General features: G+C 35.3%; 1 pseudogene; it reads right to left on the bottom strand.

Annotated features, from left to right (window-relative positions):
• Nucleotides 1-15,044: 15,044 nt before the first annotated feature.
• On the bottom strand, nucleotides 15,045-19,016 carry LOC100439323 (keratin, type I cytoskeletal 18-like; annotated as a pseudogene).
• Between the last annotated feature and the right edge of the window lie 218 nt (nucleotides 19,017-19,234).

The following is a 19,234-nucleotide window of genomic DNA, read 5'->3' as shown; positions in this document are numbered from 1 at the left end:
TTATTGAATTTTAAGGTTGCTTTGTATGGTTTTAGTTTGCACTGTTATGTTTACAGTCTGGTACTACTATCCTAAGGCAAGAGTGCCATTTGAGAATAAGTTAGAAACATCATCATTTGTTCCTAATTACTCGCATTTTTTATTAACCAAATAAGGACATTGATCCAAATGTTCAATGCATGAATCACAGTACAGTAACCAACTCAGAAAACATATCACTGATACAATATTATTATCTAATCTGCAGTACATTTTTTTTTTTTTTTTGAGACAGAACCTTGCTCTGTTGCCCAGGCTGGAGTGCAGTGGCGCAATCTCGGCTCACTACAACCTCTGCCTGCCGGGTTCAAGCGATTCTCCTGCGTCAGCCTCCAGAGTAGCTGGAACTACAGGAACCCACCACACCACCTGTCTAATTTTTTGTATTTTTAGTAGAGACGGGGTTTCACCATGTTGGCCAGGCTGGTCTTGAACTCCTGACCTTGTGATCCGCCCATCTCAGCCTCCCAAAGTGCTGGGATTACAGGCGTGAGCCACCGCATCTGGCAAAACTTTTGCCGAAACCCAGGATCGAACCACCTTTAGATCTTCAGTCTAACGTTCTCCCAACTGAGCTATTTTGGCTGGGCAGCAATATGTGTTAAAGGTAACTGTTTCAGAGTAAATTACGGAGCTATACTTTTTTTTTTCAGTCCAGGATCCAGCCTCAAATAATGCATTGCATTTGTGTATTGATGATTTCCTTTAATCTGGGATATTTGCTTGGCCTTATCTTTTCTGAGCTAGGCAGTTATTTTATAAAATATTTCTCAACTTTGGTGTTTCTCATATTTCTTTATGCTTAAATTTAGGTTATACATGCTTTGGCAAACATAAAATTGGGTTTGTTAGTGCATCATTGAAAGAATGTGATTTTGTTTATCCTATTATAGATAATGCTAACATTAGTCATGTGATTAAAGTTGTATTTTCAGTGTTTTCCCATTGTAGTAAAATTATTTGCCCCTTTATAATTGATAACTAATATCAAGGAATCTATTTTGAAACTATGAAAATATGCTTTCTCATCTCACCTTTTACCCACTGGATTTTGCACTTACTGATTTTACAATTAGTATTCTACCTTAATAAAGGGTTTTGAGTATTTATTTATTTTCTGCAGATTGAACATCTCTTATCTGAAATGATTGAGATCAGAAGTGTTTTGGATTTTATATTTTTTTTATTTTGGAATATTTGAATATATATGAGTGTGTGTATATATATATATGAGATATCTTGGGGATGGAACCCAAGTCTAAACAAAAAAGTTGTTTATGTTTTATATGCACCTTACATGCATAGCCTGAATGTAGTGTTTTACAATGTCTTAAATAATTTTGTGTATGAAACAAAGTTTAGATTGTGTTTGGACTGCGAGTGGTCTCATGTGGCTAATTGTGGAATATTCCACTTAAGCACCATGTCAGCATTCAAAAATTTTGGATTTTGGAATGTTTTGGATTCCAGGTTTTTGGGATAAGGAAGCTCAACCTACAGTGAAAAAGTTATTGCAGGCTCATTTTAAGCTTTCCTTGTCTTAGCCGTGAATTGGAGAAATTATGTTTTCTGATCATAAGTTTTTTATTAGTAAGTGCTTTACAAATATTCAGCATTTGTTTTGTCTACCATATTTATTTTCTTAGTAGTGGTTTTGATAAATTTTAATCAAAATAAGTTAATTTTAAAAAGTTAGACTGGGCACCATGGCTCACGCCTGTAATCCCAGCACTTTGGGAGGCCAAGGTGGGTAGATCACCTGAGGTCAGTAGCTGGAGACTAGCCTGGCAGAGAGGCGAAACTCTGTCTCTACTAAAAATACAAAAATTAGCCATGTGTAGTAGTGCACGTCTGTAGTTGCAGCTACTTAGGAGGCTGAGGCAGGAGAATTGCTTGAACCCAGGAGGTGGAGGTTGCGGCGAGCAGAGATTAAGCCACTGCACTCCAGCGGGTGACAGAGGGAGACCTTGTCTCAAGATACATTTTTAAAAAAATTAATAGACTTTAATTTTTAGAGCAGTTTTTGGTTCAAAGCAAAATGGAGGAGAAATTACAGTTTCCACATATCTCCTTTCCACCCACACACAAAGCCTCCCCTACCATCAATACCCACATCATTGTGGTACATTTATTACATTTCACAAACCAACACTGACACCTCATTATCAACCAGTCTATAGTTTATTACATTAAGATTCATTCTTTTGTTATATATTCTAGAGGTTTTGACACATTTACAAGGACATGTATCAACCATTAGAATATCATACACAATTGGCCAGGCACAGTGGCTCATACTTGTAATCCCAGCACTTTCGGAGGCCAACGTGAGCGGATAGCTTGATCTCAGGAGTCTGAGACCAGCCTGGGTAACACGGTGAAACCCCTTCTTTACCAAAAATACAAAAATTAGCTAGGTGTAGTGGTGCAAATCTGCGGTCCCACCTACTTGGGAGGTTGAGGTGGGAGGATCGCCTGAGCCTGGGGGACAAATGTTGCAGTGAGCCGAGATCATGCCAAGGCACTCCAGCCTGGGCAACAGAGTGAGACCTTGTTGCCAAAAAAATAAATAAATACATAAATAAAAAAATAAAATTATACACAATAGTTTCACTGCTCTAAAAATTTTCTGTGTGCCACCTATTTACCTATATATCTCTCCCTCGGCCCCCAACTTTTATTGTCTCCATAGTTTTGCCTTTTCCAGAATGTCATACAGTGGAATCATGCAGTATGTAGTCAAATTGGTTCCTTTCACTTAACAATAGGCATTTAAGATCCCCCCATGTATTTTAGTGTTTTGATAGTTCATTTATTTACACTAAATAATATTTCATTGTATGAGTATAGCACAGTGTATTTATCCATTCACCTATTGAAGGACATCTTGATGCATTCCAAGTTTGGGCAATTATGAATAAACTCTCTGTAAGGCTAAATATAATCTTGTTCATAGGTAAATATCAAAGGCCATGTTTGCTGGCTTGTGTGGTAAGAGTATATTTAGTTTCATAAGAAACGGCCAAATTAGGCCAGGCATGATGGCTCATGCCTGTAATCCCAGCACTTTGGGAGTCTGAGGTGGGCAGATCACAAGGTCAGGAGTTTGACACCAGGCTGGCGTCTCTACTAAAAATACAAAAATTAGCTGGGCATGGTGGCACATGCCTGTAATCCCAGCTACTTTGGAGGCTGAGGCAGGAGAATCACTTGAACCCCAGAGGCGGAGGTTGCAGTGAGCCAAGATTGTGCCACTGAGCTCCAGCCTGGGTGACACAGCAAGACTCCATCTCAAAAAAAGAAAAAAGAAAAAAAAAAGGCCAAATTGTCTTACAAAGTGATTGCACCATTTTGCATTACCACCAACAATGAATGAGAGTCCCTATAAGATGTCTTTATTTTAATGAGATACAATTTATAATTTTGATGTTGTTGCTTTTTGGATTTAGATTCAGCAATTGTTGCCTACACAGAGGCATCGAATACATTTTCTGTATTCTTTTAGAAGCTGTAACATTTTAAATTCTAAATTTAAGTTTATGAGACTTTTCTAATATGTGTGTGTGGTGTAAAAAGTTGGTCACTTTTTTCCATATAGAAATCAAGTTGCTCCAGCAAAATTAAAAATTTGATTTGTTTATGGAATTGCTTTGGCATCTTTGTCAAAATCAATTGCCCCTGTATTTACAGTTTTACTTCTGAAACTCTTCCACTAACAATTTTTAGTTATAATAAAAACGTAGCACTCTCTTGACTATGTAGTTTTGCAGAATCTTGATGTAAAGTCAACTTTACATCAACTTTAAATGCTTCAACTTTAATTTTTCAAGCTTTTTTCAGCAGTTCCAGAACTTTTGCCTTTTAAATATAAATATAAGAAGATCATTACTTTCTATAAGAAAGATATTCTATGTTAAAAAGCAATTTTTATTTGGGAGAAAATGAATAACTTAAATGCATTGAGGGTTCAATTCATACACATGTGATTATTCTCCATTTATTTAGGTCTTCATTATTTTCTCTCAGCAATGTTGTGTAGTTTTAACAATCTTGGAAATATTTTGTGAAATGTACTCCTATTTATCTTATGCTTTCTGATACTATTGTAAGATATTTTTTAACATCTTTAATTTTAAATTGTTTAAAGCTTGCATAAAAAATGAAATACATTTTTGTGTATTGACTTGACTTTTTACCTGGAACATTTCTAGATTCTCTAATTACTTTTTATATTTATCTTGTAGATTCTTTAGGATTTTCTATGTAAATAGACATTTCATCTGTGAAAATAAAGTTTTACTGCTTCCCTTCTGATATAGATGCCTTTAATTTATTTTTCTTGCTTTAATGCAATGGATAATTTCTCTAGCACATTGTTGAAAAAAATTCTTGGTGCCTATGTGCCTGACTTCATCACTACATTAGGGGAAACATTTAATATTTCAGGATAATACTGTAGGTTTTTAACAGATACACTTTATTGAGTTGAAGAAGTTGATTTTCTTTCTAACTTGCTCAGGATATTCATCATGAATGGGTTTTAAATTATGACAAATTTATCTTTATTTATTGAGATAATTATATTATTTTTAAATTTTATTACTGTAGTGAAATACATTAAGAAATTTGTGCATGTTAACATAAATTCATGTTCCTGGGGAAAATAGCTTTTAGATGTAACATATTATCCTGTTTAAATATTACTGAATTAGATTCATTTATAATTTGTTAAGCATTTGTATTTATGAAAGCCATTGATCTATAAATAATTTACAATACTTTTATTCAGTGTTTGTTTCAAGTTAATGCTGATTTCATGGAAATAGTGTGTATGTGTTCCTTCCTTTCCTGGAGCAAAGTTCCCTCCTTTTCTTAGACTTTATTTATACATATATATCTATTTAGTAACCCACCAGAAAAACTATTTGGATTTGTAGATCTTTGCAGAAATTTTTCAAATAATAAATTTAGTTTTTTATTTTAAGCAAATGTAGGGTTTTGAAGTTTTCTGTTTTGAGAAATGCACATTAAAAATCACAGAAATATAATCTTACGCAAATCAGAATGGCTTTTATTAAGAAGTCAAAAACCAACAGATGTTAGCTAGATGTGGAGAAAAGAGAACACTTAGATATGATTGGTGGGAATGTAAATTAGTTCAAACCTTGTTGAAAGCCGAATGGAAAAATTTCAAAAAATTAAAAATAGAACTACCATTCGACCCACTAACCACCTATTGGGAATCTACTCAATGGAAAACAAAGGATTATGTAAACAAGACACCTGCACTTAGATGTTTATTGCAGCACTATTCACAATAGCAAAGTCATGGAACCAACCTATGCAGCACTATTCACAATAGCAAAGTCATGGAACCAACCTAAGTTTTCACCAATGGTTTCTTGGGTAAATAAAATGTGGTATATATATATACCATGGAATACTATGCAGCCACAGTGAAAAAAAAATCATGTTGTTAGTAGCAACATGAATGGAGCTGGAGGTTATTATCCTAAGTCAACTAACTCAGAAGTATATCAAATATACTTTTTCTCACTTATAAGTGAGAGCTAAACAGTGGATACACATGGACATAAAGATGCAGATAATAGACACTGGTAACTCTCCAAAATTACTACTGGATACAATGTTTAGATTTGGATGATGACTGGACAGGAAGCCCAATACCCACCATTACACAAGTAATATTCATGTAAATGTTTGCACTTGTACCCCCTGAATCTAAAATTTTAAAAAATAAAAAATAAAATTTTCTGCTTTATCTTAAATTTACATTTTTTAAGTTGTGAAATTTGTTTGTCACAGAGTGGTCCATACATTCCTGTTTGTCTCACATCTCCTTTCTTTGCCTTTCTCAAAGTTGTTAGAAGTTTTTCAGTATTATTGATCTTTTCAAGGTACTACCTTTTTTCCTTGCTACTTTTGTCTCTTTCTCTATTATCTGCTTCACTGATTTGTGCTCAAGCTTTGTTATGACATTTTTGCTACTTAACTAGATTCAAATTGTTCATGTATTTCTAGTTTTTTATTTACCTTCTGAATTGTACATTCTTTCAAGATAATCTTAGATTCACATGAAATTTGAAAAAAAACTGCAAAGAGATTCTGTATAATCTTTATCCAGTTTCCCCTAATTGAACATGCTGGACAATAATACATTACCACATCTAGAATATTGACATGATAAAGGTAAGATACAGAATAGGTCTATCATCACAAGGAACCCTATATTGCCCATTTTTAGCTAAATTCAATTATCACTTCACTTTAGTATAAAATAACTAAAGTTATGATAGTGATAAGGTTAAGCAATTTTTATGTTTATGTTTTTGGATATTTGTAAGCCCTTGAGAATTTTATTTAAAGACTTTTCCATGTTTTCACTGGAAATTTTTGTCTTTTCATTACTGAGTTATAGGGATCTTTTTGTGTTTTATGGATATTTTCTTCCAATCTGTGACATTTCTATTCATTTACTTGATGACATTTCTATTCATTTCCTTGATGATATATCTGCTATTTTTGAATAGCAGATATTTTAAATCAAGAAGTCAACTTTATCATATCTTTTTGGAAACTTATGTATATTGTTTTCTTTTACTTATCTAAGAAAACTATAGAAAAAACATTTTTTATTTAAGTCACAAGATATTATTTCATGTTTTATTTTAAAGATATTTGGTTTTTGCTCACAAAATGATAAATATTTTGTAAACATATTATTATGAGTAAAAAAATGGACAAAAAGCATTCATACATTTAATGTGTAAGTGAATCAATAAACCATTAATTAGAAAGTGTACTATGTACCAGACAATATACTTACTTATAAACAACTTTTAGATAAAAGTCAAATTAGAAATGCACTTTCTGGCAACAAAACCTTAAAAAACTGGCAATATTATTTTCAGTGAAAAGATACATGTAAAGGAGTTAAGGTTAAAAAATTGTTTTTTAATCAGTAATATCCCTCCCTAATTACAGCTTTTATCAAATTGTTGTAGATGCTATTTCTGGGACCCTTCTAAGTTATCAATAGAGAGTACAAAGTACTGCTATATTGAATTTATTTTATCTAAATACTATTTACAACCAATTTAAAGTGAAAAATACTAAGAAATTAGAATGTTTTCTTCAAATTTATTATCAACATACATTTCCATGTATTCCTATAAGATATTGAAATAAAAGTTTATGCATCTTAGAAACAATGGAAGTCAAACCATTTATTTATGAATGAATGTTTTTTGTATAGGGCATGTATTTATAAATTACATAAACTAAGTAAACCATGACTTTTTATACCTAACAGGTTATTGCTGAGTTGTACACAATTGTTTCCAGAAATTTTTATCATTTCTGAGGATGTTGTAAGCCACAAGAAAAATTTGCCACACAAAATAGCTTTTCTCAAACATCTGCTGCCAAGAAAGTTTGTTTGGAGCTTGTGATGATGGATGAATTTTTGACAGGTAATTGCAATTCAGATCAGATGCAGACAGATTTCGTACCTAAAAGTTTTTAGTTTATTAAAATCACCATTGATTTATTTAGCACCCCTTCTTCCCTGCAAACTGTCTTGCATTTTAACACTTTGGAAATTAATAATTCATCTATGATACATATAATTTATACAGCGGTTTGAAATATATTAGATATTTCTTGGTTCCTCTAACAAAATCTTAAATAGGGAAGCATTTGCAAAATTAAGTAGTGCTCATGTATTATTATGAAAACAAAAAATGGCTTTTTTTTACAAGTGTGTTCATCAACGATTTGTCATTAAACACTTCCAATTTTTATGCAATCTATTATCTAATAATTGATTAATTTCTTGTGAACTCATAGGCATTAGACCTCTTTTTCTTTTTTCTTTTTTTTAGATGGAGTCTCACTTGTTGCCCAGGCTGGAGTGCAGTGGCACGATCTCAGCTCACTGCAACTTCTGCATCCCAAGTTCAAGCGATTATCCTACCTCAACCTCCCGAGTAGCTGGGACTACAGGCATGCGCCACCACGCCCAGCTAATTTTTGTATTTTTAGTAGAGACAGGGTTTCACCATGTTGGCCAGGATGGTCTTAATCTCTTGACCTCGTGATACGCCCACCTCGGCCTCCCAAAGTGCTGGGATTACAAGCGTGAGCTTCCGCACCTGGCCTCAGCCTCTTTTTCTTAGGTGGTTTTCTGGAAGATTGACTCTGAAATGGGTAATTGCATTTAGGAAAAATGCACTGGGGAGTGCCTTGAGGAATAATCTTTGAAGGAAGAGAAGGAAGTCAGATTGGGAGGGGGGAAGAGTTGAATTCAGTTACAACAAAAGTTTCAACAGAGCTTTAATGGCTTTAGGTGCAGGGGTTAGATCTTTATACCATTCTTCTTACCCCCACATAGATGAGACATTAAACATGGCCTCTCTTCAGAGGGAGGAGGACATGACCTTGTGTGAAGCAACTGTACAGAGTGACACTCAACTGAGACAGTCAGATACATACTTAGTCTGCCCGTGAAGCTAATGAAAGTAGTCTCAGTCCTGAAGGAAAACTTGGTAGCAGTACATAGTGTATGTGTATGTGTCTCTATGGCCAATCCTTGACTTACAATGGTTTGATTTACAATTTTTTGCTTTACCATGGTACCCACACAACCATTCTGTTTTTCCATTTACATTACAGTATTCAATACATTACATGAGATATTTAACACTTTATTATAAAAAAGGCTTTGTGTTAGGTAATTCTGCCCAACTGCAGACTAATGTAAATGTTCTGAACACATTAATGGTAGTCTATGTTAAGCTATGATGTTTGGTAGGTTTGGTGTACTAAATGCATTTTCAACTTTTTAATGTTTTATTATTGTTATTATTATTGAGATAGGGGCGTTCTCACAATGTTGCCTAGGGTAGTCTCAAACTACTCAAACCCTAGGGCACAAGGGATGCTCTCTTCTCAGCCTGTCAAGCAACTGGGACTACAGGTGCATGCACCACTGTGCTAACCTTTTAAAATTGATTTATAAAAGTTAATATTATTTATATATGTCTCTTAAGTATAAAAATATATACCATTTGAAATGATAGTAAAATGGACAGATCTGCACCTATCATCACCGAGACATTTGATGCCATCTCTGTGGTACACTCCAAGCACATGACCTTCATTTTTCTTCAGAGAAAATTTCCTGTATTTTACTTATTAGCCATCAAATTAGCTGGGCATGGTGGCGGGCGTCTGTAGTCCCAGCTACTTGGGAGGCTGAGGCAGGAGAATGGCATGAACCCAGGAGGTGGAACTTGCAGTGAGCGGAGCTTGTGCCACTGAACTCCAGCCTGGGTGACAGAGCAAGACTCTGACTCAAAAAAACAAACAAACAAACAAAAAAAACAATTGCCTATGATACCAAGATGTTTTTTTACAGAGAGTAACAGACCTGGTCTTTGGTCATATACTAAGTTATAATAAATGAGATGTCAGCAGAAATATTAGGTGATACTTTTAGATAGAGTTCTTGAGCTTGCATAGCTGAAATGTAGACATGATGGCTAGAGCTTCAGTCTCCTTGGACTATGAGTCAAGGTATCATGAATTCAGTGGAAAGTATATGCTACATTAAGTAAACCAATTAGTAAAAAAAGCCCAAGGGCCTAACGCTTCAGATTGCCAACCTTATACTATCTACATCTAACTATATTGAGACATTTTTAATGAGATATACAAATTTCTATCTAGTTTTCTCGTGTGTGTGTGTGTGTGTGTAAGGCTTACTTACGACAAATCCTTATTCTTATTAATAGTTTATATTGTTCAAGTCATTTCTATCCACAGTTGATTTTCATATTCTGATTATTCTCTGACTATCATACTGCAAGTTCATATTGTTAAAAATAAAGTATCATCTATGTTAGAAACTTAGAACTCTCTAATTCTATTATAAATTGGGTTATCTGTATTTAGTGTTTTTGTTCTCACAATTTTGTTTCAGGAAGTTCACCCAGTACAATTCGTTCCACTGCAATATCTTCTAGTGGAAAACCTTTGAGTTACTTTTTATGCACGCACATTTAAATGCTGTTGTATCACATCAATAACTACTTCCTCTTAAGGAGAGCTATTAAGAGAATAGCTTTCACTTAATTTTAATACTGGTGGCTCATTATCACATCTTGGTGGCCTTTTATTTGAGCCTTTTCTCACTTTATTGCTTTATGATATTTTCCATGAATGTCTCACTTCTAATACATCTTTACATGTGACAGTTTTCTCAAATTTTATTCTACCTGCTGATGGAAGTTTATTAAAGAAGTAAGCTGATTTTCTGAGCTCTATGAATTGTGCATTATTTTTTTCTTATATTATAAGCCTTACATCTTTTTCCTTATTCGTCATCTAATGTTGTTGATCTATATAGACTGTTTTAATCGAAATTGTTTGAAGAATGTTCTTGGTTTTAAGTTTCTGTGGAAACATGTGAGAGTATCTCATTCTCAGAAGAGCTCATCTGTGAGAGGACAAGTTGATGTCCAGTGCTCCCAATCTAAACACAACACCTGGAAGCCTTTCAACTTTCCTTTAATGAGTTGAAAATGTTTCCTCCCACTTTTGGCATTATGACATTCTGAGTCAGTGAATTATCAAAAATTCCCATATGCACATAAATGACAAATATGCTTTCTCTTCTACAGTGCTTCTTTCTTTTTTACAGCCGTTTTTAATGCATGAGACGGTGCTTCTTTCTTTATCTAAAAAGTAATAATTTTATTAAACTCCTTATGTACCTCTTCCTAATTGTATTCTCTAGTCCCAATACCACTTCAGAATTACAACCACCCTTAATGTATTGCTTATCACCTGCATGTCATTTTCTTTTAAAAGTATGTACATATTTACAGATTACATGGTTTTGTTTTTGCATATTTTTAACTTGTGTACATACAGGTTTCATATTCTATAGCTGACTTTTTACCACATTTTTTTCTGCCTCACATAAACATTTTGAGGTTAATCAAGGTTAATACATGTAATATAATTTTAATTATTTCAAATACTATATATACAGTGTGCTCTTGCATAAATACATCACTGTTTAATTCTCATACTCACAATGAATACTTATCATAATGGTTAAAATGATGGGTTCTACAGCCATGGTGACTGGGTTTATGATTCAACTCTATTTTCATTTGATGAACAGCTTTTGGCAGTATTCTGAGTGACTTTGTGCCTTAGTTCCCTTTTGGTAAATGTGGGACACTGTCTAAAACTACCACAAAGTGTTTTTGTGAAGACTTATTAACACATGCAATGCCCTGAGAAGAGCACTAAGAAATATGTAAGTTGGACTGTTTTTACTTTTGTTGACTGTGCCTCTGAGGTCCTATCTAAAAAAAATCATTATGCAGTCCAATTTGATGAAGCATTTCCTTTTTGTTTTCTTCTAGTAATTTCATAGTTGTGAGTCTTACATTTAAGTTTTTAATACATTGGAGTTTATTTTTGTATACCGTGAATGATACAGGTCTAGTCTTATTGCTCTACACATGGATACCCAGTTTTCCCCACACCACTTATTGAAAAGACTGTCCTTTCCCGAGAGTATGTTCTTGGTATGTTTATGAAAAATTGGGGGGCTATAAATGCATAGATTTATTCTGTATTTCCTACTTGGTTCCTTTGATGTATATGTCTGTTTTGCCTTTTATTTCACCAGGACCATGCTATTTTAGTTACTATACCCAGTTTTATGCTATTTTGGTTACTATATTTTGGAGTCAGGGAGTGTCATGATACTTCCAGCTTTGTTATTTTTGCTCAGGATTAGTTTGTTTATCTAGTGTCTTTTGCCTTTCCACATACGTTTAAAGATTTTTTTTCTTTGTGGGAATAATGTCATTGGTATTTTGATAGGGATTACATTGAATCTGTAAATTGCTTTGAGTAGTGTGGACATTTTAACAACATTAACAACATTAATTCTTCCAATCCTTGGACACAAGATGTCTTTTCATTTATTTGTGCTCTCTTCAATTTCTTTCATCAATGCTTTACAGTCTTCATTGCATAGGTCTTTTCATCTCCTTAGTGAAATCTACTTCTAGATCTTTTTTTTTCATAGCTATTGTGAATGAAATTGCTTTCTTGACTTATTTTACAGATAGTTTGCTATCGACATATAGAAATGCTATTGATTTTTGTATCTTGATTTTGTATCCTGAAACTTTACTAAGTTTATTCATTAGTTCTACCAAATTTCTGGTGGAGTCTTTAATGTTTTCTCTATATATAATCATGTCATTGGCAAACAAGAACAATTTGATTCCCTCTTTTCCAATTTGGGTGTCCTTTTTTTTTCCTTGCCTATTATTGCTCTGGCTAGAACTTCCAGTACTATGTTAAATACAAGTTGGCATCCTTGTCTTCTTTCAGATCTCAGAAGATAAGATTTCAACTTTTACCTGTTCGGTATGATGTTAGTTGTAAGTTTGTCATATATGGCCTTTATTGTGTGAAAGTATGTTTCTTTTAGATTCAGTTTGTTTAAGGTTTTTACCATGAAAGGATTTAAAATTGTATTGAATGTTTTTTCAGCATCTACTGAAATGATCATATAATTTTTGTGAGTAATTTTGTTAATATATCACATTTATTGATTTGCATATGGTGAAAAATTCTTGCATCTATGGAATAAATCTCATGTGATCATGGTGTATGATCTTTTTAATGTTTTGTTGAATTTTATTTGCTAATGTTTTGTTAAGGATTTGTTCATCAGGAATGCTGGCCTGAATGTTTCTTTTTTTTCTGTACAGCAAAGAAAATAATAAAAAAGTGAAGAGAAAACCTATAAAGTGAGAGAAAGTATATGCAAATTATGCATCTGAAAAAGTGTTAATATTTATACTACATAAGAAACTCAAGCAAATCAATATAAAAAACATAAATAATTCAAATTAAAAATGACTAAAAGACCTAAGTAGACATTTCTCAAAAGGAGACATACAAATGGCCAGCAGAAATGTTCAACATATGAAACACATGTTCAACATATGAAAAAATGTTCAACATCCCTAATCATTATAGAAATGCAAATTAAAACCACAGTGAGGCATTACCTACTCCAGGTTAGAAGGGATATTGTCAAAATTTAAAAAATAATAAATGCTGGCAAGGATGCAGAGAAAAGGAAACTCTTACATACTGCTGGTGGGAATAAAAATTAGTACAGCCATTATGGAAAATAGTATGGAGGTTCCTCAAAAAATTCAAAATAGAATTCCCACATTATTCAGCAATTTCGTTACTGGGTATGCATCCAAAGCAAAGCAAATTGCAATTCCAAAGAGATGTCTGAATATTCATGTTTATTGCAGTGCTATTTACAATAGCCAACATACAGTGTCAACCTAAATGCCCATCTAACAATGAATGGATCAAAAAATGTGACATATATTTATGTGTGTATGTGTGTTTGTAATATATATGTATATGTATATATGTGTGTATATATGTGTATATATATGTGTGTATATGTGTGTATGTGTGTGTATGTATACACATAATGGAATACACACATACATAATGGAATACTATTCAATCATAAGACAGAATAAAATCCTGTCATTTGCAGCAACATGGATGAACCTAGAGGATGTTATGCTAAGTGGGATAAGCCAAGCACAGAAAGACAAATACAGCATGATCTGACTCATATGTAGAATCTCAGAAAGTCAATGTCATAGAAGCAGTGAAATTGGAGTGGCTACCTGAAGCTGGAGAGTGTAGTGGGGAGAGGAGGATTGGAAGAGGTTGGTCATCGGCTACAAAGCTACTGTTTGACAGGAAGAATAACTTTTTTTGTTCTATTATAAAGTAGGGTGACTATAGCAAATAACAGTTTATTATTGTATATTTCAAGAAGATGGCTAGAAAAGAATTTGAATGTTGTCACAACAAGGAAATGTTAAATGTTTAAAATAGATGTTGTAATTACCTTGATTTGATTTTTACACTGTGTATACATGCATTAAAACATCACATTGTACCCCACAAATATGCATAATTTTTATGCATCAATTATAAATTTAAAACATTCTATTAAAAGCATATATATAGGGCCCAAATTTTTGCTATTATAAAATAGTACTATGTATATTCTTATATATGTATCTTTGTGAAATTTCCTAGGGACTGACTATACATGTTATTTCTTAATGTAGATGTAGACACTAATCATTTATCTCTTCCCCTGGCAATGAATATGATTCTTTTGCAGGTTGTAACTCTTATAAACAATGGGTAAAGAAAATATACACAGGTCTTTTTCTCTTGTACATATGTGATAAGGTTGGTACAACTTATAGATTTGTTAATAGTGCACAGTTGTTGTCTACAGTGGGTATATGAGAATTCTCATTTCTGCCTGTCACTATCAAAGTGTAATTTGCTCACACTTTAACTTTTGCCAATCTAATGGTTATAATGATATGTTGAGTACATTTGCATATTTGTTCACGTAATTCCTAGAAAGAAAAACTTCTTTTATATATATATATATATTTTGCCTTCTCTTTTTCTCTTCTGCTAAGTGTCTCAGCATACTAGGCCCATTTTTGTTTTTTTTGTTTTTTTTGTTTTTTTTTTTTTGAGACGGAGTCTTGCTCTTTCGCCCAGGCCAGACTGCAGTGGCGCTATCTTGGCTCACGGCAACCTCCGCCTCCCGGGTTCACGCCATTCTCCTGCCTCAGCCTCCCGAGTAGCTGGGACTACAGGCGACCGCCACCGCTTTTAACCTTTTATTGATTTAATGAGTTTCTTTGTGTTATTTGCACAGGCTTTGGAAATACAATCAGCCCTCTCTGTCAGTGATAGTTATCTTCTACATTCATCTTCTACATTCCCAGATTCAACCTACAGCAGATAGAAATTTTTTTTCCTCTGAACTTTTTACTGGCATCCTGCTCCACAAAGGGTACCCTGCTCCTGCTGGCTTAATGTCTCAGAACTTTGATGTCGTTGGTCTCAGACACCACTTTACCATTCACTATCTGGCAGGTGGTGGTCTTTTGGATTGTTTGCATGGAGTTGCTGCTGTCCAGGGCATCACCAAGATTGAAGTCCTTGCCATCTTCCAGTGGGCAGTGGTAGTTGGTGATCTCACCCTCCAGCTTGACCTTGATGTTCAGCAGGGCCTCTTACTCCTGGGCCTGGCAATGTCTCTCCGCCTGGGTCTGTGCCAGCTCTGACTCCAGGTGCAGCAGGATCCCGTTGAGCTGCTCCATCTGCAGGATGTAGCGGGCCTCCAGCTCCCTCAGGCTGTTCTCCAAGCTGGCCTTCAGATTTCTCATGGAGTCCAGGTCAGTCTCCAAGGACTGGACTGTACGTCTCAGCTCCATGAGCATCATCTCAGCAGCTCCAACCTCGACAGACTGCGCGGTGACCACTCTGGTGCTCTCCTCAATCTATTGAGACCAGTACTTGTCCAGCTCCTCTTGGTTCTTCCGAGCCAGCTCATCATATTGGGCCCAGATGTCTGCCACGATCTTGGCGAGGTCCTGATATTTGGGGGCATCTACCTCCATGGTCAACCCAGAGCTGGCAATCTGGGCTTATAGACCTTTTACTTCCTCTTCCTGCTTCTTCTTCATGAAGAGCAACTCCTCCTTGAGAGGCTGGATCTCTGTCTCCAGCTGCAGCTGAGTGACATTTGTGTCATCAGTGACCTTGTGGAGCCCATGTATGTTGCTCTCTACAGACTGGTGCATGGCCAGCTCTGTCTCATACTTGACTCTAAAGTCATCAGCAGCAAGACGGGCATTGTCAATCTGCAAAACAATGCGGGGATTGTCCACTGTATTTGCGAAGATCTGAGCCCTCAGGTCTTCAATGGTCTTGAGGTAATGGCTCCAGTCTCTGACCTGCGGTCCCTTGTTCTCCAGGTGCTCCTGGATTTTGCTCTCTAGCTTCCGGTTCACGGTCTCCAGGCTCCTCACTCTGTTCAGGTAGGAGTCCAGGCAGTCGTTCAGGCTTTGCATGGTCTCCTTCTCGTTCTGGACGCCTCCCACTCCTGCCAGAACCCCGGCCATCCCCGCGGTCAGGACCGCCGCCCTGGAAGCTGATGGAGTGGGACACGGAGATCTGGGAACCAGAGCCCCTAGGGCCTGCATAGATGCTGGCTGCTCTGCTGACCAGCGCCTAGCTGGGTGCCTGGACAGAGCCCAGGGACCAGTAGTTGGTGGAGAAGGTGGAGCGAGTGGTGAAGCTCATGCTGTTCCAGGAGGAGAGCGAGAGGACAGGACTCAGGCTTTCTCAACGACGAGAAAATATTTTTTTAATGGATAGTTGCGTCTGTACGGAACATGCACAGAATTCTTTTTTCTTATTATTATTCTCCAAAAAATACAACTATTTTCATAACATCCACATTGTATTAAGTATCATAAGTGATCTAGAGTTGATTTAAAATATACGGGAGAATGTGTGTAGGTTTCATGCAACTACGATGCCATTTTATATCAGGGACTTGAGCATCCATGAATTTTGGTATCTATGGGAGTCCTACAACCAATCCCTCATGGATACCCAGGGTCAGCAAATCCGTTATAGCTCCCCATCTGTAGCTACATTTTCATCTGTTCTATTTGTTTCTGATGTACAGATCACTATGTGTAATTTTAAATAATATTAAACTTAAATATATTGTCTATGTAGGTTTGCTGTTGGTGTGTTGCTTAAAAATTTATTTGATATCCTCAAATTAAGAATATAGTTTTTATATATTTTTATTCAAATAATTTAAAGTTTTGTTTTCACATTTTGTAATGAAATAATTAGATTTGTGTGTGTCTGCGTGTATTTGTGTGTGTATGTGTGTGTGTGTTGTAAAATATAGTTTGTTTTATTTTCTTTTTTGGGTAAGAAATTATACCATGATTAACTATATAATTGTCTTTCCACTTTACACATTTTGTGACTATGTTTTTTCAGACTTACAAGTTTATTCATATAATATCTTCTTGATTACTTGCTTAATCATTCTTGTGGCACTACACAGTAATTCCTCTATTGGTTCTAATAAAATGGTATAAGTACTTTATATGGATATAGCTATGTTTTAAAATGGTATAAGTACTTTATATTGATATAGCTATGTTTTCTTTTTCAAATTGTTTTTTTTCCTGCTGTATGTTTTCCCACCGTGCTAGGGTATTTTGTTGTAATGGAGTTTCCTTGGTCTTTTCATTTTGTCATGTTGATAAGCAATGTCACTTTTCTGTCATTGTCTACAGTTTTTTACTAGATTGGCGATTACTTGTTGTCATATCAAATTTATGTTAATTTGATATGACAAGTTAATTTGATATGTTATATTCCTTGTATGTGGATATAATTTCTAAATTATAAGAGTCTGCCTCCAGTGGTCTTAGGTGAGAGACCGTGAAGTGTTTCTGGGTAGGGCGTAACTATAATTTAACTTCAGAGAATTAGTATGTGCATTCCACTAAGAATGAAAGAATAGTTATTTAAAAGGGACTCTACACTTCTTGGTGCTCCAAGTTCACACTCACTGCTTTGTGCTAGAAGTGAATACAGCAACAGTCTGCACCTTGGTGGCAGAGGAACAGACAGAGATGAGACTGTCAGATTTTGATCAATTTGATCTAAAAATGCCCCAGTGATTAGTCACTGCAGTTGGCTGTTTCTGACCTGCATTAAAATTACTAAAATCCATAATTAACTGTTAAGACCTATTATGAAATGAGCTCTAGTAAGAGAAGGATCATGTTTGTCTTGTTCGAAATTGTATCTCCATAATTGTGCACATTGTAAGAAGTAATCTTAGGGTGCACTTGCCGGAAACACATCTTGAGAAGAATTTATGTGCAAGTAGGAAACCAGTAAGGTAGTGAAGAAAGCAGGACAGGCAAGGGGACAAAGCCCAGCATGGGGGTGATTTTAATCAAAGTTCCATGGAGTGTAGCTTCAGCCTGACTTTGCAGGGGAAGTCTGGAAGGTAAATTAAGACCCATATGTGGTTTTTTTTTTTTCATACTTAAGCTAAGGAAATAAGCTTTTATACTGCTACAGTAGTCGGTCATCTATTGAAGACCACACCTGGAAGATGTAAATTCTTAGGAAGCTGCAACAGTTTATGCATGAGGAAAAAGCAGCTTGAAGACAAGCCTCAAGAGAGTCACAGGTGCTCACAATTAGAAGCAGAGCAGCAGTAGAGGAGAGATGAAGCGACCTAGGTTGAGAATTTCATATATCTGCTTCAGGAATCCCTTGCACTGGTGACGTCCCATTATGTTTTACATTAAGTGTATTCCAACCAAACTCTGTTTTTTTTTCCAAGGTGGTGATTCATCATAATTCAGTGGAAAAATATAAAAGCAGAGGTTAATGAGATACACAAAAGCCCTGCTGTTACAGTTGGTGCCAAGGCTATATTTATTTTTTCCTCCCTCTTTCACCCATTTTAGATTTCCCTTGCCCTCAACCAGCACTTCTTGTCTAAGTGGCTTACTTTGTTGCATAATATACTGGTTTTCATAATTTTATTTAGGCCATGGTTGTTGTAATTTCCTATTTAGAGCTGAAATGGGCTATGGCATACTACAATTGGCCCTAATGCACAAACCAATTGCCCCCATTCATCTTCATGATGAACAAGGTTAATTAATTACCCTATGAGCAAGATAGTTCCTCTTTCCCTACTGCCTTCCTGACATGAGAAAAACAAAATAACCTAGCAGCAGAGGACCTTAAGTTTAGTGAAATGCCTACTATAACTTGAGTGGAAACTTCTCCCACTGGAATGAAGATCTCCGGACTGATAGAACTTTGAGTTTCAAAAGCAGAAAGCACAAACATTGGGAGTGATGGTGAGTGGCCCACTGCAGTGTTCACTCACCCATGATTTCTGGATACATGCGTTTTTCCCTTTGAGCACAGAATATCATTCGTCTATAATACACACTGCATCCTAATGGACAGTACACCAACTTCACAGGATTTCTCACCAAATTGACACTTTATATGAGGTATTATGGGGCTAGTTTCTTGGACTGCAAGATTAGCAAATTTTGGATAGTTCAGTAAGTGGTATAACCAGTACTTCCCATTGTCACGTACCAATTTTCACATCTTTTTGGCCACACAGTGAATCACTTGGTCAGAG

The sequence above is a fragment of the Pongo abelii genome, chromosome 3 (assembly GCF_028885655.2).
Source record: "Pongo abelii isolate AG06213 chromosome 3, NHGRI_mPonAbe1-v2.0_pri, whole genome shotgun sequence".
Taxonomy (NCBI): domain Eukaryota; kingdom Metazoa; phylum Chordata; class Mammalia; order Primates; family Hominidae; genus Pongo; species Pongo abelii.
The sequence above is the reverse complement of the archived record's forward strand: the minus strand, read 5'-3'. Positions and strand labels throughout refer to the sequence as shown.